This window comes from Zingiber officinale, chromosome 5B (assembly GCF_018446385.1).
Source record: "Zingiber officinale cultivar Zhangliang chromosome 5B, Zo_v1.1, whole genome shotgun sequence".
NCBI classification, from domain to species: domain Eukaryota; kingdom Viridiplantae; phylum Streptophyta; class Magnoliopsida; order Zingiberales; family Zingiberaceae; genus Zingiber; species Zingiber officinale.
The window spans coordinates 129701588-129716451 of record NC_055995.1 but is presented as its reverse complement, the minus strand read 5'-3'; positions in this window follow the sequence as shown (position 1 = coordinate 129716451).

The following is a 14864-nucleotide window of genomic DNA, read 5'->3' as shown; positions in this document are numbered from 1 at the left end:
TCGTCGCGTTCGCTCGGTTTTCGGCATTGCTTGTTTCTTCAAAGATGTGCAGCGGAAATACAAAGAAACACTCACACAATGCTAACACGGTTGGTTTACTTGGTATCCACCTCACAAGAGGTGACTAATCCAAGGATCCACACCAACGCACACACCCTCCACTAATAAAACTCTTCTTTATGGTAACTACCAAGGGCGGAGAAGCCCTACAAGACTCAATACAAGAAGAGAGGGAAAGGATACAAGAAATACAAGCTTACAAGCTTACAAGCTTACAATGAGTATAAACCCTAACCCTAGCTTCTCTTCTTGGCTTTGATCCGCCTATTGACTTGGAGAACTTCCAAGATCCTTCAAGAACTGGCGATCTGAGCTTTGTGAGTGCTGTGGAGGAGCTGGCGAGAGATCTGGAGTGAGTCGGTGAAGAGATGCCGAAGGAATCGTGCGCCTACGGCCTTTATCGACGCTAACGGTCGGATCCCGATCGATTCGAATGTTCCCAATCGATCGGGGAGGCTTTGGATCGATCCACGGATCGATCCAGAGCGCCTCTGTACTCTGGAAAAACGCCTGAATCGATCCACGGATCGATCCAGCGCTTATCGATCCAGCTCCAATCGATTCACCGATCGATTGAATCCTGGATCGATCCACCGATCGATCCAGCTCCTGGATCGATCCACCGATCGATCCTGCTCTTGGTTTTTGCCCAAAACCAAGTCCCAAGCCTCTCAAACCAACATCCGGTCAACCTTGAACTGTTGGTGCATCATGCCTAGCATCTGGTCACTCCCTCAACCTGCCATGACTCCCCATCAAGTGTTCGATCAATCCCTTTGACCCACTTGGACTTTTCTCTTCGTGCCAAGTATCCGGTCACTTCCTTGACCTACTTGGACTTCCACTAGATGTCTGGTCAACCTTGACCCATCTAGATTTCCTCGTGCCAAGTATCCAGTCAATCCTTTGACCTACTTGGACTTCCCAACACCAAATGTCCGATCATCCTTGATCCATCTGGATTTTCCCTTGCCTGGCTTCACTCACCAGGACTTTCACCTAGCTTCACTCACTAGGGTTTTCCATCTGCCTAGCTTCACTCACTAGGGCTTTCACCTGGCTTCACTCACCAGGACTTTCACCTAGCTTCACTCACTAGGGTTTTCAATCTGCCTAGCTTCACTCACTAGGACTTCCCTTCTGTCTGGCTTCACTCACCAGGACTTCCATTCTACCTAACATCCCAGTTAGGACTTCCCAGTCAAGTATCCGGTCAACCTTGACCTACTTGACTCTTCTTCAATCAATTTCTTATTGTCAAACATCTAAACTCAAACCAAGACTCAGCTTGGTCAACCAGGTCAACCTTGACCTGAGGGATGTTGCACTAACAATTTTTTCAGTAATCTAACTCGGTCTCAAAGGGGCATATCATCCTTTCTACCCATGACAACTATTTTCTATCCCATTATTGACACTCTTATTTTTCTTTTTTCACTCAGATATTTTTTTGCATCTCAAATATGTTTTTCTCTTATTTTCCCCTCATTTTTTTCAAATGATATTTTGATTTTTCCAAATAAGCTTTCACAAATCGAGCATAATCCAGTAACTAAAATGTTGGGAAAAGGATCACCTATGGTCACCATGATACTAATCCAATAAAATGAATCATGACTATGTTATAATAAATCCACCTTTTGGAAACAAATCAAAAGTGAAGTGTAATGATTAAACTATCAAGTAGGCATATGGTGAAACAAAAATCAACACAACATCGCTTCTATTAATTTTACTACTAGATGGAAAAACACGAATCACCAAAAATGAGAGATTGCATCAACATAGTAGCACTAATACTAAACACATCAAAATACTGCTTAATGGACAGGGCATGCATGAGTGCTTTTGTTTGATACAATGTAAACTAGAAGAAAAAATTTATTACGCAATAAGAAACATGACAAAACTAACTAATAACCCAAAGTATATACATTCCCCATATTTAAATTTTTCAATGTCTCAAAGATAATCATAACTCTAATTTGGAGGAACTTTAGAGTAAGAGGAGCTACCAAGTGAGACGTGTCAAATGTTTAAGTTATTCATGTGTTAAAGGCGCCCCTCTATTCGTTATTCACATTTCTTCTCAACTTTGAATCCTAAAAGAGAAAATTAGATAAGAAAAACCAAGTAGAGGGTTAGGATTAGGAGAAAGGAAAGAAGTAAGATCAAGGTAGATATGGCTCGTGCTTGCTCTTGGAGAAATTTAACACGAAAGCTTCATTTTTTTTATGGAGCTCGACACGGCCCGTGTCAGCTAACATGACCCGTGTCAGCTTGCACGGCCCGTGTTGACTTCTGGAGATTGGGCATGACCCGTGCCGACTGGCACAAGTGCTCGTGTTCATCTAGCCAAAAGGAGCACACTCATGCCACTAGACAAGGGGCTATCGTGGCTAGCAATCCGAGCTTGGCATGACCCGTGCTGCTAGGCATGGGTAGTCGTGGAGAGTTCCAGAATTTGTCTACCAACTCCATTTTCGCTACTTGCTTGCACCAAGTCTTAGGCTATCATTGAATATGCCCATCTTCAAATGGTTCCCATGAAATCGTCCATGTGGTTGCTATGAAAAATATACCGTACCACAAGCATGCTTGAGAAAATATTGATTAGTAGCTTCAAATATATCAAATGAAATTTTACCTACATCAATCATCAAAGTGAGTAAATCATCGAATATGATTTCATGTGTGGTTAGGGTAGGTTCTAGCTCCGGTGGGTAAGTGACTAAAAGAGGTGGATTCTTGGGGCTTAGTCTCCACTATATAAGTCCCTACACTTTGATCATCAAAAAATTCTAATCCTGCAACATCTATATAGTGTCCAGTGATTGTGTGACTAAAAAAAGTGATTCTTAGAGCATTGTTTTCACAGTACAAGTCCCTATACTTTCATTCACAATATCATCATAGGTAGGATAGAATATATCAAGATTAACATTAGCAACAGAAGTAACAACAATATCAATAGACACAACTAAATATTTTTCTTCAAGTGCTATCTTCATGACTTCATTTGCTTTGTTTTGAGTTGCAATAAAATTTTCGAACTTGATTTGTAAGCTATGAGACCTACTGTAATTATTGGATGTATGTCCTGTTGTTTCTATACCTCACAATATAATTGTTGTTGCAACCAATCATTATAGTCGGGGAGAACACCCTATTTTTCTCCACATACTCTATATGTAGGGTCAACTATTAGTGGACAATCATCAATCACATTTCATGTTGCACAACAATTCTCACAACAATAAGGAGAAAAATTCACAGCATTAAATTAATTAAATCATTGATTATAAGCATCCATTTTTCTTTATCAAACCAAAGACAAAAAAATACAACAAAAGAGAAACAAGAAAAGAAATATAGATTAACCTCAATGATATCCAACTAATATTGATTGGCAACAATGCCAAAAATTTGATATAAATAAATTCGTAAGTGCATTGAGATGTCGTCAAGTAATAAAAGATATCGATCTCAAGAGGACTATAAATACAGTACTAATCAGAATGGCAAATAGGTTATTTAGACTGATACGACGTGTTATGAGCAGCTCCAAAAGTAATATGAGATGGATAGTCAAGATGATATGACAGTCAAAGTCAATGTGAGGTGACAGTTAAAGTCAATGTGTACATAGTTGATCAGTCACTTCATGGGTTCAACTCCCTACTCTTCAAGGGCAAGGATCCCAGCATACAACTAGTCGACCTAAGAGCCGATCAGACTTTTGAGGCTCAGCTCCTCACTTCTCATGTGCAAGTCTTCTAGGATACAGTCGGTCGACCTAAGAGTCAGGCATCAGCTCCTTACTTCTCATATGTAAGTCTCTCAGCATACAGACAGCGGGTCATAAAGTCGGTTAAACCTTCCTGGTTCTCAACTCTCCTCTCATGGGCATGACCCTATCATATAGCTGGTAGACCTAATAGTCGGTCGGACTTCTGGAGCTTAGCTCCCTACTCTCCAAAGGCAATGCTCTCAACATACAGCAGATCGGCGTAAGAGTTGGTCAGACTTCCGGAGTTCAGCTCCTCACTTCTCATGTGCAAGTCTCCCAGCATATATCCAGGCAACCATAGCACTAGTTGGACCTTCGAGGCTCAGCTTCCCACTTCTCATATGCAAATCTCTCAGCATATAGCTGATCGGCCATTGAGCCGATTAGACCTCCCTAGTCTCAGCTCCCCCCTCATGGGCATGACCCCAGAATACATCCGGTCAACCTAAGAACCAGTCATACTTCCGGGACTTAGCTCCCCACTCTCCAAGGGCAAGATTCCTAGCATATAGCTAGTTGACTCCAAAGTCGGTTAAACTCCTTCTAGGAGACAACATTGTCAAAGAATCACAACTACCTGTCAGAGAATAACAACTACTCATCAAGAAATAGTTTGCTATTGACATATACAAACAACGGAACCTTCTAGGTGAGGGATATTGTACAACCTCTGTTACCCAACATATTCTGATACCAGACATTCTCTAACGTCTCATTATTGTGGAGGTTATTAGGGTCAATATAATAAGGGGTCCTCTCCATTGGCCAGGTACGTTACGCTACGCACGCACGCACACACACACACATCTATGCTAGGGACCCCCTCCCTAGTTCTCTCTAACGTTTCCATTTTCTCTCTTCGTGGTGTACGCAGAAAGGATCGCTCGGTGCTATCATCTTCCAGCTCTGAGTCTTCTCATGGTCAACAACAGAGTCACCTATCCAACACACCATCTTCCTCAATTTTAGACATGATCATAGACAATCAAAGGTTTATGTATGTCACTAGAACAAGAAATAAAGCTAGAGTTGAAAGAGTAAGAGAGAGAGGCGAGAGAGAGATGCAGAGAAGATCATAGAAAGAAGGCAGAGAAATTAGAGTAGAAGTTGGTGAGATCATAAGAGAAATAGTAAAATCTCAATGAGAAGGCAGACATGATCATAGAAGGGAGACAGAGAGATCTAGATCAGAAGCAAAAAGATCACAAAAGGTTTAGTTGTGAAGGGCAATTCTAGGACTTCAATTTCACCTAAATGATTATAAGCATTTAATCCATGTTTGATTTCCTATCGTTAATGGGTATTTATATAAGTAGACAATCCTATGATATCATATGTGAACTTTTGCTTCTACAATGGCGTATCACTCCTAATCCTTTTCTGTAGGGGATCGGTGGCCGACTAGAAGGGGGGTTGGATAGACGGCGCCCCCAAATCGTTCGCTTCCTACGTATTCGTTAGTGCGTAAGCGAAAATACAATAACAAATACTAATACGAATACAAATATAAACAAGAAAGAAATGCAAACCGCTAACACGTTCGTTTACGTGGTTTGTAGATAACTTGCTCCTACTCCACGGCTGTCCGTAAGGTGGACGATCCCTCAATCCGTCGGTGGATTAGTCCCCGGAAGCTCCGGCTAGCTCAAACCTCCTTGTGGGTAGAGAAACCTCACCACAACACTCACCAAGAACACTTGGACACAAGGAAAACCTTGAGCACTTAATGACTACTAATTAGGCTTTAACCAAATCTAATTTCATCACCTTGGTCGGCCATCCCATGCTTCTTCTTATAGAGCTTGGAAGAAATCAGCAAACTTGCCCATTACCAGTCGACTGGTCCATACACCAGTCGACTGGTGCCAGCCCAACGGCACTCCAACGGCTCTTTACCAGTCAATTAGTCCTTGCACCAGTCGACTGGTGTCTGACCGTTCAGGCACAGAAGCTCTCTGTGCTCACCACCAGTTGACTTATCCCAGTACCAATCGACCATTACAACCCTAAACTTAGGGTTTCCCATCCCGAGTACATTTCTCTCGCACTCGGACCCTCACGACTCAGTTTACTCCTCTTTGCAGCTTTGACCTCTTGCCTTCAAGCCTACTTCCTTTGGCTCTTGTCCCTCGGATGCATCCAAGCCTGCAGCTCATCCCCAATGTCATCCTTCGTGTATGCCTCGAAGTCGCTTCCCTCGACCCTTGTCCTTGCTGCCTTATCCACGGTCCCTCAGATGCATACAAGCCCACAGCTCATCCCTAATGTCATCTTTCACCGGACCCGAAGCCATCAACTTGAGTCACATGTGTATCCTACAGTCCTGCACAACTCAAGTACACATATCAAATACAAGGGTGAACCTAACTTAAACCCTTTGTCCAAACACCAAAACACATGGTCGCACGGACCATTGGGATTGCTCCAACAATCTCCCCCTTTTGGATGTTTGGCAATACGTTTAAGTTAGGAAAAACATAATAGCAAAACAATATGCTAAAAACAATGGACTTACGATGTCAAGGCTACACACTTGGACTTGCTCTACCGAATAGACTTACGTTGCCAAGGTTACACACTTGGACTTACACCGCCGAATGGACTTACGTTGCCACGGCTACACACTTGGACTTACACTGCCGAAACAAAATGCAACATGCATTGGAACATATCCCAAGGCTCCCCCTACACCTAAGGTCCCCAATGAGCTAGGATTTTCCCACAAAGATTTTAAGAACCTATCCCAAGGCTCCCCCTACGCCAAGGCACTAAGGTTTTCTCAACTAAACCTTACTTCTCCCCCTTTGCCTAACATTCAAAAACTCTCCAACAATATCCCAATTGTTGAAAACTTGTTGTCCAAATTGACCCTAAACTCATATATTTATCCCCTATGGATCACATACATCTAAACTAGTTGACACGATCAAGAACAACGTTGAAAACACTATCAGGCTGGTATCAGTCGACTGCCCCTTGGTACCAGTCGACTGCCCCTATTGAAATCAACACACAGAAGTATTTTGTGTTCGAAATCTACTGTTACCAGTCGACTGGTATCTGCACCAATCGACTGGTACCCTATTTCTGAAAAAATCAACCTTTTCTGGCCAACTTCAGAAATGCACCAAAAATTTTACAGACCTCCAAAAATCTCCAAATTTTATGGAGAAGTCTATTGTATCCATGTCTACTTGGGAAAAATACATTACAAAATATATCTATCACCAATCCCAAGATTGACATAAAATCCAAAACTAGCTAAATGGTTCAATTGAACCTTGACCTAAAGTCCTAGTTTTGGCTTCCTCTTGATATATTTGCCCATACCAACCCACAATGCATCTTTAGCATTGATTTATATGACATCTATACATCCAAAACTAATTATCATGCTATATGACTCTAATGTCATAATTCTAAGCATGAAACACAACTCAATTATGCCAAATCACTAAGGTTGAGACTCAAATCTGTCTTCAAACCTTTTGGCACATTCCATAACCCATCTAGAATCCCAAGTAGTACCCACTTGAGATTCATTTGCCATGGGTCCCAAATTGACTCTTTGAGCTCCCCCTAGAGCTCTTAACCTTAGCCACCTCCCTAGGTGACTCATCCACAATCGCTAAGCCACATCGGTGCACCTCCGGTGATACTTGGTCTACAAACCTAACCTTCTTAACCTTGAACACCTTGTCCTTGGTTAATTTAATCTTACCTTTAAATGGCTTTCCCTTGCCATTTATTGACTTCTCCTTGCTATAGTCATATGCAACCCTAGTATAAAACTTTCCCTTAGCATTGGAAACACTAGATCAATATCTTAGACCCGATCTATCATTGTTGGGTGTTTGACTACCCAACACCATACTTAACCTTCTAGATCCAACCATGAATCTAGCTAGGGTTTTCTCCAAACTATCAAGGTTTGCCTTTAAAGCTTGATTTTCCCTTTCTAGGTTCCTAAACCTAGAGTCAACATGTCCACCATGGACATTTCTAGACCTACCCATTTTTCTAGGCATGTCTCCCCTTCTTGGGATTAATGCCTTGGGTCTCTTTAGGTCTACCATTACTAATTTTATCATGACTAGGTACCTTGGGATTTTGATCTACATTAATCCTACTTCTATCTGATGGTGGCTACTCGGAAAACCTAGAGGTTCCACTGTACAAAAATTTTGTACAAAGGTCTGAACCTTTTCCTAGCTACCATGTGTTCTTTTAAATTAAATTTTGGATCGCCTGCGGAACTTAACACGTTTGATCCAAAACTTAATTTATTTGTTCTTTTAGGTTTAGACTTGGATCTCCTGCGGAACTTAACACGTTCTATCCAAATCACCTAAGTTATTAATTCCATTAAATATTAATTTTCATAATTAGTTCCCAGTACTGACGTGGCGAGGCACATGGCCTTCTTGGATATGGGAGCAACCACCACCGACTAGACAAAACTTTTTAAGGAAAGCTAATATTTAATTTCCTAAAATAACTTTAGGTTAACCAAAAGGAACAATCAAATCACAAGGAAAAGTAAAAACAAAAGAACACAACATCGAAAAACATATTCGAAATACTAGAATCGTAAGCCTCTTGTATTTGGTATTTATTTCCAAAAATAACTAGTATGATGCGGAAAAGAAAAATTACTAGTTATACCTTTTAGAAAGACCTCTTGATCTTCTACCGTATTCCTCTTCTAACCTCGGACGTTGTGTGGGCAACGATCTTCCGAGATGAGAAATCACCAACACACCTTCTTCTCCTCCTTGCTAGGTTCGGCCAAAACAAGAGCTTCACCAAGGATGAAGAAAACCACCAACCAAGCTCCAAGGGATGCAAGCTTTCTCTCCTTCTTCTTCTTCTTCTCCAAGTAGTATCCGGCCACCACAAGAGCTCCAAGGGAGATGAAGAATTCGGCCACCACAAAGAGGAAGAGAGAAAGAGAGGATGGCCGGCAACAACACCAAGGAAAAGAGGGAGAGAACAATAGAAGTTGTAACCCATGAAGGCACCCCTACCCCTTCTTTTATATTCCTTGGCTTTGGCAAATAAGGAAATTTATTTATAATAAAATTTCCTTAACTTTCCTTGACAACAATTAATTAAGAAAAATTAAATAAAATTTCTTAATCAATTAATCATGGTCGGCCACCTCAAATAGACAAATTAGGAGAGTTTCAATCAACAATAAAAACTTCCTTATTTGTCTTTGGAAATTTTTAAAAAAATAAAATTTCCCTTTAAAATCCCTTCATGGTTGATAAAAAGAAATTTCTATAATTTTAATTTTCAACATGTGAATAATTTTCAAAGAGAAAAAATAAAATATCTTTCCAATCTACAAATAAGGAAAGAGATCTAATCTCTTTCTTTTAATCTTTTGTAGATCCTTCAAAAAGAGATATTTTAATTTTAATTCTCTGTAATAAATTATATCTTCCACATAATAAAAATTAAAATTAAAAATCTTTTTAATTTTATTATGACCGGCCCCTCTAGCTTGGGTTCAAGCTAGGGTCGGCTACCCATAAACCAAGCTTAGGCCGACCCTAGCTTGATTCCCAAGCTAGCTTGGCCGGCCCCCTTTAGGTGGGTATAGAAGGTGGGTATAGGTGGGTATAGTACTCTATAAATAAGAGGCTACGATAGGGACCGAGAGGAGGAATTGGTTTTGGTCTTCCGATAAAATTAAGTATCCCGTGTTCGCCCCGAACACACAACTTAATTTTATCAATAATAATTCATTCCACTAGAGAACTATTATTGAACTACCGCACCAATCCCAAATTATATTTTTGGGCTCCTTCTTATTATGAGTGTGTTAGTCTCCCTGTGTTTAAGATGTCGAATGTCCACTAATTAAGTGAGTTACTGACAACTCATTTAATCAATATCTTAATCCAAGAATAGTACCACTCAACCTTATCGTCATATCGGACTAAGTCCACCTGCAGGGTTTAACATGACAATCTTTATGAGCTCATCTTGGGGACATTATCAACCTAAATTACTATGACACAGTTTTCTTCTATAATCAACAATACACACTATAAGTGATATCATTTCCCAACTTATCGGGTTTATTGATTCATCGAACTAAATCTCATCCTTTGATAAATTAAAGAAATAAATATCAAATATATGTGCTTGTTATTATATTAGGATTAAGAGCACACACTTCCATAATAGCTGAGGTCTTTGTTCCTTTATAAAGTCAGTATAAAAGAAAACGACCTCTGATGGTCCTACTCAATACACTCTAAGTGTACTAGTGTAATTATATAGTTAAGATAAACTAATACCTAATTACACTACGACCTTCCAATGGCTTGTTCCTTTCCATTTTGGTCGTGAGCTACTGTTTATAATTTATAAGGTACTGATAACATCATCTTCTGTATGTGACACCACATACTATGTTATCTACAATATAAATTAATTGAACAACTACAAACAAATGTATATAATTTGACCAAATGTGATTCTTTATTCAAAATAAATGTTTACAAAAGTTTAGGCTTTCAGTATACACTCTAACACTATCATGATATCTAAAATCAAAGTTATGCATGGGCAAATAATGGAAATTATTTCTAGCATGCATGGGAGTATAAACATTTGAATTATGATTCAAATTAGGGTATACCTCCCTTACCCTTGAAGCTCCCCCTTGACTTTTGCTTCTCTTCGTCTTTTCCCATTTCTTTAGATGCGCTAGCTTCTTGATCTATCCCTTCTTGGGACATTTGGTGTGGTAGTGGCCCTTCTCCCCACACGGGAAGCACACGATGCACATTTTTCTCCTTTGGACTTCTTCATTCCTACAACCCTTGTTAGTATTCAAATTAACTTGAATGGGTTTAGGAGTTACCTCTTTCTTATCCAATGGACATCTACTCTTGTAGTGTCCCTTTTCATTGCACCCAAAGCATATTATGTGGTCCTTTGACTTCCCTTCGGTGGAGGTGCTCACTAGGTTGACTTCCAAGACTTCTTCTTCACTTGTCTTGGATTCTTCTTCAACCTTTGAGGATGTAGATGTTACCTCATCTTCCTCATCCACACTTGTGGATGACCTCTCTTCATCCTTCTCCTCCTCGAAAGTTGAGCATGAATCAACTTCTGATTGCTCCTCCTCTACTTGAGTCACATCTTCTTTTTCTTTGAATTTTCTTTCTTCTTGTGTAGGTATGAGTTCTTTCCCTAGAACTTTCTTCAATTTGCTCCATAATTCATGGGAATTCTTGTGTTCACCTACATCACTTAACATGTTAGATGGTAAAATATCTACCAAAATTGATATTACCTTATCGTTTACGTTTGATCGTGTGGTTTGCTCTTCCGTCCAATGTCGTGGTCGGAGCTTCTTCCCTTTCTTGTCTTTCAGGACTTCAAACGGTTCCTTGATCACCATCATGGTATACCAATCCGTGTCGAAGAAGACCTCCATCTTCATCATCCAATAGGTGATGTCCTATAAGCCTCCGCCTTCAAACTTTGGCGGTTCAATCAAGTCGGTCATCTTTTGCTTCCTTGGCGGTTAGTCCTCGCTCTGCCACTTGTAGGGGATCGGTGGCATGCTAGAAGGGGGTTGGATAGACGACGCCCCCAAATCATTCGCTTCTTACGTATTCGTTAGTGCACAAGCGGAAATACAATAACAAATACTAATACGAATACAAATATAAACAAGAAAGAAATGCAAACCGCTAACATGTTCGTTTACGTGGTTCGGAGATAACTTACTCCTACTCCACGGTTGTCCGCAAGGTGGGCGATCCCTCAATCCGTCGGCGTATTAGTCCTCGGAAGCTCCGGCTAGGTCAAACCTCCTTGTGGGTGGAGAAACCTCACCACAACACTCACCGAGAACACTTGGACACAAGGGAAACCTTGAGCACTTAGTGACTACTAATTAGGCTTTAACAAAGTCTAATTTCATCACCTTGGCCGACCATCCCAAGCTCCTTCTTATAGAGCTTGGAAGAAATCAGCAAACTGATTTACCCGTTACAGTCGACTGGTCCATACACCAGTCGATTGGTGCCAGCCTAACGGCACTCCAATGGCTCTTTACCAATCGACTGGTCCTTGCACCAGTCGACTGGTGCTTGCCCGTTCGGGCACAGAAGCTCTCTATGCTCACCACCAGTTCACTGGTCCCAGTACCAGTCGACTAGTACAACCCTAAATTTAGGGTTTCCCATCCCGAGTACATTTCTCTCACACTCGGACCCTCACGACTCACTTGACTCTTCTTTGCAGCTTTGACCTCTTGCCTTCAAGCCTACTTCCTTTGGCTCTCATCCCTCGGATGCATCCAAGCCCGCGGCTCGTCGCCAATGTCATCCTTCGCGTATGCCTCGAAGTCGCTTCCCTCGGCCCTTGTCCTTGTTGCATTGTCCACGGTCCCTCAGATGCATACAAGCCCGCGGCTCATCCCCAATGTCATCCTTCACCGGACTCAAAGCCATCAACCTGAGTCACATGTGTATCCTGCAGTCATGCACAACTCAAGTACACATATCAAATACAAGGGTGAACCTAACTTAAACCCTTTGCCCAAATACCAAAACACATGGTCGCACGGACTATTAGGATTGCTCCAACATTTTCTACTTTCTTAATGATCATAACTAGTGATCATAACTTAGAGAGGACCCTATCATTAGATCTCATGATATCTAATTGATCACTTTTCCTACTACGTGACAATAAATTGGGTTTGATCCATTAGGCTCTATGAAGACCTAAGGTTCCTCGCGGTATACCGAGTTGCACTTTCATATTCGACTCTCCGCGTCTTGATTTTCTACAAGTCAGAGGGTCAGATTCTCCTTTCGATTCATCCCCAATCCCTCATGGGTACGAATCTCATACTTTTGACATTGAAATTGTGTTATACGGTATATCTGAACCATAAACACACATTTCATCAAAAAAGAAACATGCAAACATATAGATTAACTGAAAAAATGTTCACATATCAAAAGGGTTACTCCCTATATCATAGAATTAAGAGAACTACTCTATTGCAAGGAAATTACAAACAAAAGACACTAATAAAAGCATTCATACATATCAAAACAGATAATAGAGATAGAGAAATACTTATAGAGAAGATTCTCAATGTCTTCAGAGTGGTTCTCTTGCACCAGAGGTAGACGGATCGTCGGAGTTGATGAAGATGATACCTTTAGGATTTCTCAAAGAGTAGGGATGTAATCGAGCCGAGCTGAACTCTTGAATGTTTGAGCTTGACTCGTTTATAATCGAGCCGAGCTCGAGCTTTATTTAATGAATATATTCATGGCTCACGAGCTTATTCGAGTTTTTGTCGAGCCTAAACGAGCTTAATAAATATAAATCGTAAATTTAAATATTCATTAAAAACTAAATTATATATTTAGAGAAAATTATAATATTATTAAAATTTATAATTTTATTCTAATAAATAAATTTAATATATTTGTCTATATTTTTCATAAGTAGAGTATAAAATTTATAAATTCAATATCAAAACTATTTTTTTTTTATTTAAAAGTTGCTTAATGAGCTTAATGAACGTGTTTACGAGTTAACGAGCCGAATATTGCGAAGCTTGAGCTTGGTTTGTTTATCTTAACAAGCCTCATTAAACGAGCTCAAACGAGCTTTTATCGAATCGAGCTTCGAATAGCTCGCGAGCGGCTTGGTTCATTTACACCCCTACCAAAGAGGGAAAAAACCACTCCCTAAGAGGGGAATGAAGTCCCTTGGTCCAAACTTTTTCAAGCAAGGATTTACTTGACACTTTTATACCTCCTTCATACATTCTAAATATGCCCTCATTTGATGGGCTTAGCCAAAATTGATTTTTCACTACTTAGACCCAATTTTCTTGGGTTAAATCCTAAAGAAAACTTGTAGATTTTGAAGTTATCTATATTTTGATAGGTGATTCGACCCCTGGTTTCAATCGATCCGAAAGTTATATCCCTTCAAAGATTGGTATGCAATTTGGGTTGGGCAGGGTAAGTCTGCCAAATTTACAAGACTCCATCAAAACGTCCTTTTTGACCATTAGATCTAGTTTTCTCCGGTTGGACCCTAAATCAAAGTTGTAGATATTAAAATTATCTACATTTTAATATGTGGCATGACCCATGGTTTGAACCGAACTAAAAGTTATGGTTATTTGAAGTTTGGTCTGCAGTGCAAGCAGAGCCTGACACAGGCTGTGCTGGTTCACATGGGTACCCGTGTGGAAATTGCAGAGCCCAGCATGGGTCGTGTCCAGCCACACATGTTGGTCGTGTGGGAGCTATTTAGGGTCATTTTAGCACCATTTTGTGTCTGATTTCTTTCATATAATAACGTTCATGTCATTGGACATTGTTAGAGTGTGTTCCTTGATTAAAACTTCATTTTTATGGATTTTTGAATCCTTTTTCTTCGTGGGTGCTTCGTGTGTTCGGCTCCTTGCTCCACTCCACTTTCAATGCTCCATTTTAGCTCCAAATTCATGTCCTATCAATGAAAACATGTAAAATGTAATTCTTCGAATTAAAGGTAATAAAAAGTACATAGAGATGAAAACATGAAATATATGCATATAAAATCGGATAGGATGTGTTAAACTACGATAAAAATCTATATAAAATGCAGGGATCATTTAACTATTAAATTCAATCAAGTTACATGAGTAAAAAAACAGAGTCGGCAATTGTCCAGGGGAGTCACCTCAACATACTTAAAGAAACGTCATTATGCAGAAACAGCACAATTAGCACAAGTAAAGGAAGATTAACTAGTTTTCAATGGTAGACATAGCTGCCTCAGCTGTCATCACATGAAAAAAAAATGAGTTGGTAATACTAAACCATATCTTGTATTAGTATCATACAAACAAAACTGGTTTTGCAGGATGCAATTGGTTCAGAAACCACGAAAACAAACGATCAATAACCTGAGAAGCATAGCATATATCCATGAATGTTTTGAATGAACTCTAACATCCATTAAA